The 14,231-nt window shown below is 38.2% G+C and overlaps 1 pseudogene; it reads left to right on the top strand.

Annotated features, from left to right (window-relative positions):
- Positions 1 to 13,654, top strand: part of LOC137228319 (acyl carrier protein, mitochondrial pseudogene) — a 34,634-nt pseudogene extending 20,980 nt beyond the window's left edge.
- The last annotated feature ends 577 nt before the right edge of the window (positions 13,655 to 14,231 follow it).

The raw sequence follows: 14,231 nt of genomic DNA, 5'->3' as shown, positions 1-14,231 counted from the left end.
CTATGTATGTCATCTGCAAACAGTGACAGTTTTACTTCTTTTCCGATTTGGATTCCTTTTATTTCTTTTTCTTCTGCGATTGCCATGGCTAAAACTTCCAAAACTATGTTGAATAATAGTTTCACCAAATAGTCTTAACCAGAAGCATCTTTCTCTAGATAACCAAAAGTGCCTACTAAACCAAGTCTCCATCTTTTAACCATAAAATAGTCCCTTGGGTTCCAGAGGAGAGCTTATTTACACTTTATATAACAACTTACTTCTGTGTGACTCTTTGGTTGATTTATTAAAACAACCAAAACTAAACATTCAATGAGGAATGGTGGTAAGGGAATCTGAGGAGTAGATCCATCAACAACCTCAACAAGTGGCAGGAAACTGAATACCTGAGTGAAGATAAAAGGAACAAAAACAAAACAAAAAAACACAGCCCAAACAAACAAACAATCGAATGTGAAAAAATTGGGTTCTAGGTCAAGCAGTCGAAGTTGTCACTGTACTCTGGTACAGAATGTGGCCGTGAAAAGTGTTAGAAAGAAATCTCGTTATTCTATTTCCCATTTCGAAGTAGCATGAAAGGATGAAATACATTTCAGGGGACAAAAATCCAACACAAATGGCTAAAATTAACAGTGGTGCAGTGGAACAGCTCTAGCTATGGAAAGAGTAGACTTGCGTGCTCACGCTGGCCTTGCACATGTTAGTGCTGTGACAGGGGGCCTCATCATTCTGAGTCATACTTTGCTCCTCTCTACAGCTCGGATACTAATTGTACCTGTTTCTGAGGGTCCTTGTGAAGAGGAAATGAATGGCATCTATAACATGCTTGGCACATGGTATGTTCAGTACAGCTCTATTAAATCACACTTAAGGACAGACTTGATGCCCAAATGGAAAAGTTCTGGCATTTGGAAGGGATTTCCAACATGGAGCAGGTCTTGTTTGAAAATGGTGCATGTGTGCAGTATTCACTCATCATTAGGAGGAGAAACAGGAGGCGGCTTTCCCACTCCTGGGTTATCTATCTCCACTCTGTGAGGAGAAGCTGTAACATGTCTGATAGACTAGCTCTCGCTCTTCACATCCCAGCCAGCATAGCCCAGGAGACAGAAATAGCATTCATCGAAAGCCGCAATTACCTCATTTCACTGGCCTGTTTGTGTGAGATGTGCCTTGCCTCACAGTGACTGCACGGGGCCAAAAGTCCAGCAAACAGAGCCACTGCTTGTCCAAGAAATGGCCCTGCAAACAGGAGAGGACAGCATGTTCCCTGAGTAGATTGGGACCCTTGGCTGTTTTGCGGGTGTTTTTGTTTTTCAAGCCAGAAACAGTGTCTGAAAACTGCTGGGGATTTCCCAAGCCCCATTCGTCAGATGGCCAGGCTTCCTCTGACATCATCTCTGAGTGATGCAGTGCAGAGAGAGGGTCACACACGAGGCAATCGCGGGGCAACCTTAGCACGATTGCGGGAAAGCAGAGAGTTAGTGCCAAGGTGGTCAGAAAAACAAGGCGGACTTTCTGAAACAGTGTGTGGCACATGGTGGGCATTCAGGGACTACTTCTTGAACGGAACGTGGAGGGATTAAATAAGTGACTTCCAGATTGTGCAGCTAGTACATGGTAGAGATGAGATTTCAGCTAGGGTGACCAACTGTCGTGGTTTACCTGGGATTAAGGGGTTTCTCTGGATACGTGACTTTGGATGCTAAAATCAGGAAAGTCTGGGGCCAACTGGAATGAGTTTGTCACATTAATTTCAACCCAGGTTTGTCTGACTCCAAAGCTCATGCCTTTAAACATAAAACAAAAACCTGTCCTCAAGGAGACTTAAGTTTAATAGGAGATTAAACATGGGAACAGACAACTGTAATATACATTGAAAGGGCTTACTTGCTCCAGAGAAGGATTAGCAGCTTAGTCAAGCACCATTCATCAACACCCATGACTCCTCCTTTCTAAGAGCAGTCCAGTTTTGTTCAGGAAATCCTTCTACTAAACATGTGCTTCAATGAGCCAGTCCCAGAAACTGCACTCCCCTTGCCAGTGAATGGTTTAGGAATGAGCATGTGACATAATGTTGGCCAGTGAAACATGAGAAAAAGTCTGATGGTCAGATTCTTGGAAAGATTCCCTTGTTCTTAAAAAGAAACCAACGTCAACAAAAGCTCTTTTCACCCACTGGACATAGTCATGTCTGTAAGTGACAGAACTGTGGTGGCTGTTTTAGATTTACCAAGGGAACCAGAGCTAGGATGGAAGATGCGGAAGGTGGAAAGGGCCTGTGTCTTTTATGCTATTGTTGAGCTATTCGATGAACTGACCTGCAGCTGTCCTAACTCAGGATTGAGGTGCATCGTCTTTATGATTGAAACTATCTGAGACAAGGCATTCTGTTCTGCAGTCGACAATATTCTATGTTTTTTTCAACTGTTCTTGCTTTAAAGAAATGATCATCCATCGTTAAACACACAAATCCCTCTGTACCCTGCCCTAGAGCTCCTTACATGGAGTTGCCTATTTGAAAAGTAACTCAGATGCAAAATAATGCTTGTGATTCAAGAGTCTGGTATTTTGATTTTTCCCTTTAGCACTAAGGTGAATATGTATTACAGTTTGTTCAGGAGAGTGCTGGTTTATACCTGTGCAGTCGACAACATTCTAAAAAGATACAGCGTCCAGAATGGGACATGCCATCAGAGGAAGGGGAGATGCTCACCAGTTGACGACACAAGGAAGGCTTTATGAAGGATACAACACATGAATTGTGCTGTGGAGGAAGGATATTCTTTCAATAGACGAAAGCAGGCATAGGAAATAAAACTATTAAAACTAGAGAGGATGTGTCATCTAGGAATAGCTGGAGAAGAGCAAGTAGTCTCATTTGGCTAAAGCAAAGGTTTATGGAAGTGATTAATGGAACAGAAGCAGGAAATGTACTCAGGAAGTAAAGCATAGAAGACTTTTAATTCCAGGCTAAGTAAACTAGATTTTCCCCATAGATGATGGACAGTCACTGAAAATGGGTGGCTAGACCCAAATTACTGTTGACCACCTGGACTTCTCCTTCATTTAGATTTACTGAATACTTAGAGCCATAATTCTCAACTTTAGAAGCATGCTAGAATCACCCAAAGGCCATTAATCACCTCTTTCTCTCCCTATATGCCACATATAAGGGATGTGAGCAGACTGTATTGCTCTGGGGAGAGAGGCCTGGATGTTTTTTACTTTCTGTTAAGCTCCTTGGTGATTCTGAAGTTCAATCATGTTTGAGAACCATTGACTTAGCCATCTATTATTCTGTATATTTTCGGTGTACTAATATGAGAAGTCTACTAGAAAGTCAAGCTGTAAGGAATATTGGAGGTTTTCTAAGTAAACACCTTTCATTTTTGGCTAATCACTGTCCTGCCTACCTCTAAAATAAAGGCATTATAAATGCTTAAGGGCCTTGAAAATGTACCATTACCACCACCACTATTATCATTTTAATTGGGATTAAAAGGAAATACATAGCAGTTAAATGATTTGTCCAAAGCCAACCTGCATATTAGTATCAGATCTGGGACTGGAAACAAGTTTTCAAAATTACCTAGCATACTTTCCACTAAACTGAGTTGTTTCAGTAATGTATGTTTCCCCAAAAGTTTTAAAATTACTCTTTGTGTAGAAAACATGTGTTATATTTCTTTGTATCCTCCCAGATACATCCTCCTCAGACTGTAACCTTCCAGAGTAACTGCCTCTTATATAATTGATGAAATACCAACTTATCCGGTGATTCCAAAGCAGTAGTGGGCATCAGAATTACCCAGAGGGCTTGTTCAAACAGATTTCTGGGCTTCACCCTCAGCATTTTTGATTCAGTAGGTCCGAACTGATTCATATTCATAGAATATTCTCAGGTGAGGTCTATGCTCCGAGTCCAGAGATAATACTTTGGGAATCACTACGCTTGTCCAGATCCAGAGGCAGATCTTTTGTCTAAAGTTTATTTTTTAGTCAAATAAGGCTGGTCTGGATTCCAGATCTGGCGCTCTCTATCTGTCTGACTTTGAGCAAACTGCCTCCTCTGTTTAAGTCTCTGTTTTCAGATCTATAAAATGGAGCTGTTAATAAATACCTAGGAAGTATTATCATACAGTGGTTAGCACACAGAAAGGACTCGTTGACTGTCCATTTCCTAGCTCCTTTTCCCTTTACTGACTTTCTGTTGACAATCTACCTTTTCCAGGAAGAGCAACGCTGCCTGGCTCCAGTGGTAGATTCATGACTCCTCTCGTAGCTGGCTCTCCTTCAATGAGCTTGAGTTTCTTCCACCAATTGCTAACACACATATGGAGCCTATTTCTAGGAAATGTTATACAAATCATTTCAAAGGGGGAAAATGTGATAGGCAAATTATGTCAATATTATCCTCAAAGCAGTATTTTGGAGATAAAACCTATCCCATATGTTCTGTTTCACTTACTTTGGAGTTTTTAACAGTTTAACCATAGCAGCTGCTCCTGTGATCTCTAATTGCCTGCAACATTAAACAATGGATGCATATCAGTTCCCAGACTTTTCCTTCTGTGTCAACCTCAGAGCTTCCAGATATTTACAGATTTCTCCAGGTCGTTTCATTCCTCTTGTGCTGAACTCTGTCAGCCTATGACTGAGCAAAAGATGGTATGGGATGGATCCAGGTGACCTTGGGCATCAGCCTTGGTGAAACCAGAGCAGTAACAGATGGGGTCCCAGACCTGGAGACAATCTGGCTCCACGCAATCTTCCCATGACTCAAAGGACCTTGACTAAATTTCCGTCACCACTCCTGGCTGATGGGTGATTTTCCATGTGAATTTTCTGGGACCTTCTTCATCAGAAACTATGTACAGCCATGTACCTTATTGTGTATGCAAGGAACCTGAAATTTGCTGCTTATTCCTTTTTTTTTTTGAATCTGCCATTTCAAGTCAGTTTCCAAGTCCGGTCAGTGCTTCCACCTAAGCTCTTGATTCTCTCTGTTCTCTCAGTCTCCACTGCTCTTACATAAGCCACCATCTTTTTAAGCTAAGGTCACTATACTATCATCCCAACCAATATTTCCTGACTTCTATTGAATCCCATTCCACCTATGCCTTCCCACAGCTGGAATGATCTTTCTAAGACACAAATTGTACCATGTCATTCCCTTGAATCCCTTTCCAGGGACTTCCAACTAGACTCAGAAACTGAGTCCAATCTCATCATCCTGGTTGACTCTAAATCTGCACTGTTCAATATGGTGCCCACTAGCCACATGTGGCTATTTAATTTACATTTAAATTAATTACAATTTCATAAAGTTGAAAATGAAGCTCCTCAGTCACACTAGCTACATTTCAAGGGCTCAATAACCATGTGTAGCTAGGAGCTACTGTTTTGGACAATGAAGATACAGACTATTTCCATCATCACAGAACTTTCTATTGGAAAGCGCTGCTCTAAATATTGAAAGCTGGTTAACATTACTTAACCTTACTGTGATGCTATACACGGCCATCATATTGGGAAACGGTGCCTGTGAACACTGATGAAGGGAATGTAAACTGATGTGAGCATTCTACAGTGCAACAGTTCTTAATGAAATTAAGGATGCTTATAAGCTCCAGAGAACTATCACACAGCTCTCAAAGGGAATACACTCAAGGCTGGTTGTCACAGCATTATTTGGGCTAGCAGTTTATGGAAGACAACCTAAGAGTTCATGACCAGGGGACTGGACGAGTCAAATATGGAAGATGCATATTGCAGAATACTGTGAAGCAGCGAGAAGCAAATGACTAGATACACACATACTTATCTTTAAAACATATAGTTATATTCTTATTGTGGAATATGAGTTAGCAGTAAAATAATTTTAGAAGTACTAATATATGCCAAAACTTGGATGGATCTCACAGATAGTAAGTTGAATAAAAAAAGCCAGACAGAAGAGGGTACATACTTTATGATTCCATGCTTATGAAGTTCACTGAACATGCAAAATAATTTTTGGTGATAGAAATCAGAACAGTGGTTGCATCTAACTGGGGATTTACTATAAAGGGACAGAAGGAAACTTTCTGGGGAGATGGAAAGGTTCTATATTTTGATCAGCGTGTCCATTACATGGAAATATACATTTGTCAAACTTATTTAACTATATGCTTAAGATCTGTGTGTTTTACCGTATGTAAACAGACCCCAATAAAATTAGTTATTTTTTAAAAATATATAGTTTTAAAGGCAAAAAGATTAGTTTCAGATGAGATATACAGCCATGTATATATGCATTCAAAACCACAATAAGTATTTTATAAAGTTACTCATAAACAAAAGGATACATAACTAAAACTTTGAATCAGTATTTTTGCTGAGGATCAGGGGACATAAATGCTAGTAGGGATTAGGGATGAAAGAGATATAAATTAGGATAAAGTAAACTAGTGAGGGTCCTTAAATGGACTAGAGGCAATTGAGCCGTGACTGGGGAGTGTGATCAAGTCAACTCAACTCTCTGTACCAGAAACCAATAAGACCTTCACTGGGAGAGAGCTCCTCTCTTTTTTTCCAGGGGTGGCTGAACTAGGATTGTGTAATACTTGTACGAGGTGGAGTCTAGAGGAGAGAAAGGGGAGGAGCTGCACAGGAGGGATGGAGATACTGCGGGCGGGGAAGAGGGAGATGGGGAGAGAGAAGGGGAAGAAATGGAACATCTAGACATTTGAATCTTCAGAGTTTCTGAGACAGCTCCATCTCTGGAATTTTCAGGAATATAAACACATATATTTCCTCCCCCCCCCCCCCCCCCGTTAAACTAGTTTGAGTGGGTTTCTCTCATTTGCTTTCAAAAATGTACTAATATCCTAAAGTAGTTTAATATTTTAAAGAATCTGTGTTAAGTCCTATTTTAGCATTTTAAAAACTTTTTATCATGGAAATAGTCAAATATATACACAAATTGAAAGATTAGTATAAAGAGTTCTCAGCTTTAACAAGTTTTAGAATATTGCTAATATACTATATATCTCACACAAAAATACTTATGTATGTCTAAAGTTAAGAACAGTTTTTAAAAATATAACCATGATACTAAGATTACACCAATTTCCCCCTTAACATTACCAAATACACAATGTTCAAATTTCCCTAATTGTTTAATAAATATCATTTTACCATAGTTTTTCAAAGCAACATCCAAACAATACCTAAAACAATTAATATTAATATGTTTCTTGAATTTATTTTAATTTACAGTTTCCCCATCCCTCTGTGTGTACGTGTGTGCCCATACATGGGAGCCTGTGTATAACTTATTTGTTGAAGAAACTCGCACTTTGCTCCCACAGAATTTTCCTTATTCTGGATTTTTAGACTGCACTCTTGCTTCATCTTACCCTGGTCCTGTATTTTCTATGAACTAATAAGTTTTACTTTAATTCTTAGGCAAGAATACTTTATGGAGGTATTCTATAGTTTCTGTTGCATCACATCAGAAGAAAATTAATGTCTGATAATGTCTCTTCCAGTGATGTTAAGAGTGATCAGTACGTTCAGGTGTTTTCAGCTGGATCCATCTATTTTAAACTTCCTGATCAGCTTTTTACCTAAGGTTTGAGAATCCATTGATGATCGTTCATCATTTCATGAAAGGTGCTAAAACGTTGATTTCTTTTTACTCCTGTGTTTAATAGCTGTACATGGTCTATAAAGAAAGCTTTTCTTTTCACATTATTTGGATACGTGAGGTACAGTTCTTATAGGAAAGATACATTAATGCTTGATTCTTTCCCCATGTTTAACAGTTTTCAGAGTAAGCTGACACTTATAAAGGCAATAAATGAGAGTTTGGGATTTTTGTTTAAAAATATCTTTATGAGCTCATGGATTATAAAATATTTTCTATGTTTAAATCTACTTCATTTATTATTCTCTTTGTGGCCCAAATGTTCTATTTTTGGCCAATGGCAGCTCATGAGTTCTTTTGATCCAATGTCATTCATTGATAGACCTACTTTTTTTTTTTTAATTGGAGTATAATTGCTTTACAATGTTGTGTTAGTTTCTGCTTTACAATGAAGTGAATCAGCTCTATGTATACCTCTATCCCCTCCATCTTGGACCTCCCTCCCACCCACCCCCATCCTACCCATCTAGTGTGATAAGATGTCCCAGGCTCCTCTCATGTTCCTGACCCGAGACCTGGGGAATTAATTATTTCTCCAAGGTACACTTTTTCTTTTTTTGGTGGGAAATCGCATTTTGAAACAACACCATCTGGGAACTAACAGGGATCGTCACTGCTAGTCATTATGGATCGGACATCGCTTCTCAGTATTTTCAGTGGACAGAGCTAGGAAATATATATATTTTTAAGAGAAAATATTTTTCTATTTCCAACCACATGTAGACAATTTGTGGTTTGGTTAACATCTTGATTTTAAATTTTTATCTCATCTGCTGAAAAAATATTGATTTTTAAATACTTACTTGCTTTACACAACTATAAGATAATAGTATTGGAATAAGGAGGCCAATATTATTACTATCAATATCATTGTTGCAAGCAAGACTGTTTTGGCAGTTCATGTTCTCCTTGGTATATGTTACCACATTATCCTATTTATAGTCAATTAAAATGAGTCTTCCATGTGTAGCTAAGTCACTGACTTAACACACAGATCCATTTGTTACATTTTACTTTTTGGTGGATTGTTATCTGATTTTTATGGATTGCCATTTTTATTTCTGATTTTAAAAAAAATATTTAAAATATTTACATGGCTCCAAAGTCCTGTTTACAAAATGAGATATATTCAGATATATATTCAGATATATTCAGTTAGATTTTATTTTAACCTTTACCTGTCTCCCTCCTCCTCCCTATAGATGACTGCTTTAATTTGCTTATTCTTCTATTTTTATGTATGTGCATATGTGGATCTTAGATAAGAGGTAACATGTGCGATCCATGCTGTTCTGCACCTTGTCAAGACTTATTTCAGAAGTGAAGAATCCTTCCTTTGAGATATTCTATTTTCCTGCACCTACCTCAATTATTTAAGTAAAAGTAGGGGTTTATGTAGAGCAAGTTTTCTTAACAAAAGGCACACTTATATCTTGTAACCAATGTGAAAAGGACTTGAAAAGTTAAGAAGTTCCTTTGAAGGCTAATGTCTAGGACTATTAAGATTCACAGGAGAGTTTCTTTACTCTTTGGAGTTAAACAGATTTTAGATGAAGAAAGTGTAGGCTTTGCTAATGGAGATGGCCTTGTGTATATACTGAACTGGGTTTGTGGACATTAAAAGCTACTTGACATGCACCGATCTTTTACTGGTAAGAATTTGGGAATAGCAATTTCTTTCCTGCTTCTTTGATCTCCTCCCAAATCCCGTGGTGGTACATTATGGCTGCAGAGAACTGTAAATATTAGCAAGCAGCAATTTGAAAGAGCTAAAAAATGTAGTTACAGAGGCAATTCAAACATCAGGTACCCTTCTCATCATCCGGACTCTGGTTTTAGAGCTATTGAGGGAATTCTGTCAAATCTCAAACTGCATCGGATCGCTGATCTGGTATGAATACTCAAGTTACTCTGAATAGCTGCATTTTCAATGCATGAAAGCAGCTGTTACTTCCTCCTGTCCTTTCCTTAAAACAAAAACCAAAAAACATACATATACGTACATATATGTGTATATATACATATATACACACACACACACACACACACACACACACATATATTTCACTGAAAAGGCATTTCTATCTGAGGACAAATACAGCAGTTTTGAATAAGGAGGTTGAAATATCTACCCAGACTAGATGTATGTCTGATCCTTAGTGTTCTCTCACTGAGGTCTTTTCATACCCATTTGCAGTTTGGGAGTCCTATTCAGTAAGTGTGCTTGGGTGGTTAATGACAAAGAGAGACATTGTACACCTCCTACTACAATCACTGTGAAGAGACTGAAGGTTAATAAGAAGGGCAAAGGTACAGACTGAAAATCCTATGCTCTTTTTCTCTTTCCTATAAATTGTAGTATAGAAGATAAATGCATAGTTTATTTTTAGCTGTACAAAATAAATTTCATTTTACTAACATTGTTCACATTCAAACACACACACACATTGTATGTTAATTATCTCTAATTCTGTCCATGCTATTTATTGGGGTTTCCCATCTTCCAGCATTCTGAATTATCAAAAAATGATGTCTACAAAAATGGAAGCTACTTGCCTCAAGGAGACTGAAGAATGGGGAAGAGGGTGTTGGGGAGGATTCACCTTTCCTTAAAGATCTTTGTCACTAACACTTAAGGACCTTTTTGACCTCAAAACCTTTCAGTATCAGTCACCATCCTTCTGAGGTAAATAAAAGAGAAACTGATGTCAAAAGAAATGGCTGTCTCCATAAATTCTAACCAAGTCAGTAATAATTCCAGAAGAGAATGAGCTGCTGCTTGCTGTGTCCTTTGAGATTTTAAAATTGTCTGGCTGAGTATTTAAGCTGACCTGCCCACACTCGACTCCTACTGCATCCCTGCCTACCTTCGCCAAACCTTCCTTCTCCAGAATTAATGGAGGAGACACGATCGGGAGAAACAGCTGAAATAGGAGCTGCGTGAAATTTTTGTTCATCTAGCAGCATGCTGTGTGACCTGAGGCCAGCTTTTTTCCTCTCTGCACCTCAGTTCCTCTCACCATAAAATGAGAGGCTTAGAATAATCATCTCCATGGCTCCTTTCAACTCTGACATTTGGGGGAATCTACAAAAATGCTCCAAGATATTAGAAGAGTTCCATTTAAACACCTGGCCACTTTAGAAGCGTTTTGCATATATATTGTATTTCACTTGCTAAATCGCCAAATAAACCTGATGTGAGTGATCCCCAAGAGGACATGAGACCAAATTGCAAATGTCTGTTTGTGATGATGGAGGTCTTGTAATCTGAGCATTGATCCTCGAAAGCCTTTGGGTGCTTCTCAGAGTAACGTAAGATTATAAAGTGATGTATTACCCACGAGAAATCCTTTCCCATTTACATTTCATTTTTCTCTGTGGTATTTAACTTATCTTTTTATTATGTGCCACCATCATAAATATTTATACTGCAATGTATGATTGGTCAATAAAGAAAAATCAATACTGGGTTTTTGCTGCCCAGGAAAGAGATTGTTCTTTACCTGATTCTAATCAAGAATCTCAAAAAAAAAAAAAAAAAAAAAAAAAAAAAATCACAGGTGGGAAGGTGGAATAGGGACCCAACTGGGAAAAGGAAAACATGTATTATTTATTTTATATTTTTATATTATATATATTTTATACTTACACACACTCACACTGATACACAAAGGCTTTTTGTTTAAAACTGTCTTGTTAGCAACCTTCAATTCAGTCTAACTGCCTTCCTATAGTGCCTATGAATTACAGAAAATGATGAACTTTAATACAGAAAGCCATCACAGTTACTCCATTGTGGTTGTATCTGCCATTATATATAAGGGAGATGAACTTGGAAGTAAGAAAAAAAAGTTTGCTCATCACTTCCATAAACCATATTTACCAAGTACCGACTCTATGCCAGGTAATATGCTTGTGTTCCAGCTGAAAGGATCACGCTCTTACTTTATAATAAAGGGAGTAGACAAACAAAGGGGATAAGTCCTGTTAGGCGAATAAAACAAGCTTAGGTGATAGAGAGTCACCGAATGTCTGTTTAGATTGGTTAGAGAAATTCTTGAGAAGTAACTGTAGAAGCTACAATCAGATCATCAGTAAAATTACTACAATCCAACTGAGGAAGTCAGACGCACAAACAAGTAATTGTAATACAGGCAAGAAGTGGCCAGTGCTCCAAAAACTCTTGCTATACTCAGTGGGTGGTTTATGGACCAGCAATATCAGCATCACCTGGGAGCTTTATAGCAATGGAGAATCAGAGATCCCACCCTAGATCTGCTGCATTTTAACACATTTTCCAGGTAATTCAAAGGCACATGAACGTTAGAGCAACACTGTTCTAACAAAACAGAATTCAGAGGAAAAAGAAATCATATCCAGCTTGCAGATGGAAGGGTTCCTGGAGGAAGAATTATAAAGGCAACCTAAGAAAATGGATAAGATTCAAGTCATTCTTTATCATTTCTTCTCCATGTTATTTAGAGGGATTCACAACTAGACCATACAATGAGACACATCATGCTAAAATTAACAACAGCATCAAAAAGAATAATATACTTAGGAATAAATTTAATCAAGGATGTGAAAGATATGTACACTGAAAACTATGAACACTGAGGAAAGAAATTGACGAAGTCACAAATAAATGGAAAGATATCCTACTTTCATGTATTGGAAGGATTAATATTGTTAAAAAATTTATACTACCCAAAGAGATATAAAGATTCAATGTGATTACTACCATAATTCCAATTGCATCTTTCACAGAAATAAAAAAAAAAAATTCTAAAATTTATATAGGACCATAGAAGTCTCCAAATAGCCAAATTAATCTTGTGAAAGAAGAATAGAGTTGGAAGCATCACACTTCCTGATTTCAAATTACATTACTAAGTTATAGTAATCAAAATAGTATGGTACTGTCATAAAAACAGACACATAGACCAATGGAAGAGAATCAAGAGCCCAGAAATAAACCTGTGCATATACAGTCAACTAATTTTCAACAAAGGTACCAAAAGTATACAATGACAAAAGGATAGCTTTCAATAAATAGTGCTGAGCAAAGTGTATACACATGTGCAGAAGAATGAAATTGGCCCCTTATCTTACACCATGAGCAAAAACCAACTCAAAATGGATTAAAGAAAATATAAGACCTGGAATCATAAAACTTCTAGAAGAAAACATAGGATAAAAGCTCCTTATACTGGTCTTGGCAATGATTTTCTGGATATGACATCAAATGCTTACATAACAAAAGGAAAAATAAACAAATGGGACTCTATCAAACTAAAAAGGTTCTGCACAGAAAAGGAAAAAAATCAATAAATGAAAAGGCAATGATGATTGGGAGAAAATATTTGCAAACCGTATATCTGAAAAGGGATTAATATTCAAAATATATAAGAAACTCATACAACTCAATAGCAAAAAACAACACAATTAAAAAGTGGGCATCCTGGGTCGGCATAGTCAGGGCAGCTAGTGTCCTTTGCGCCTGTGTCCACCGACTGCCTGCGGCCTTTGTGCTGCTGCCCAGGCTGCTCATGCTGGCCATGGCCCAGCCACTCAGCACTACCCTTTTCCCCACGGGGGCCCAGAGGAGGCCTGGGGCTCCGCAGTTGGCCTCACTGCTTGTGCAGTTTCCAGTTGGAGTTACACAGCTGTGCCCCCAGTATAGTGAGGCACTCCTTTGACATTAGAGGGAATCAAGAACCCTGTCCTCTACGTCTTGAAACTCTATGACAAGATTGACCCAGAAAGGCTCTCAGTAAATTCCCATTTTATGAAAGATCTGGGCTTAGACAGTTTGGACCGAGTGGAGATTATAATGGCCATGGAACATGAATTTGGGTTTGAAATTCTTGATGTAGATGCAGAGAAGTTAATGTGCCCACAAGAAATTGTAGATTACATTGCAGATAAGAAGGATGCATATGAATAAAATATCAGACCCCCCTTTTTTTAACATCTTTATTGGAGTATAACTGCTTTACAATGGTGTGTTAGTTTCTGCTTTATAACAGAGTGAATCAGCTATACATATACATATATCCCCATATCTACTCCCTCTTGTGTCTCCTTCCCACCCTCCCTATCCCACCCCCTAGGTGGTCACCAGGCACCGAGCTGATCTCCCTGTGCTATGCAGCTGCTTCCCACCAGCTATCTATTTTACATTTGGTAGTATATATATGTCCATGCCACTCTCTCACTTCGTCCCAGTTTACCCTTCCCCTCCCCGTGTCCTCAAGTCCATTCTCTATGTCTGCATCTTTATTCCTGTCCTGCCCCTAGGTTCTTCAGAATCATTTAAAAATTTTTTTTTTAATTCCATATATATGTGTTAGCATATGGTATTTATTTTTCTCTTTCTGACTTACTTCACTCTGTATGACAGACTCTAGGTCCATCCACCTCACTACAAATAACTCAATTTCATTTCTTTTTATGGCTGAGTAATATTCCATTGTATATATGGATCTTCTTTATCCATTCATCTGTTGATGGACACTTAGGTTGCTTCCACGTTCTT

The sequence above is a fragment of the Pseudorca crassidens genome, chromosome 7, assembly GCF_039906515.1.
Source record: "Pseudorca crassidens isolate mPseCra1 chromosome 7, mPseCra1.hap1, whole genome shotgun sequence".
Taxonomy (NCBI): domain Eukaryota; kingdom Metazoa; phylum Chordata; class Mammalia; order Artiodactyla; family Delphinidae; genus Pseudorca; species Pseudorca crassidens.
Note: the sequence above shows the minus strand (reverse complement) of the source record. Positions and strands in the feature narration are given on the sequence as shown.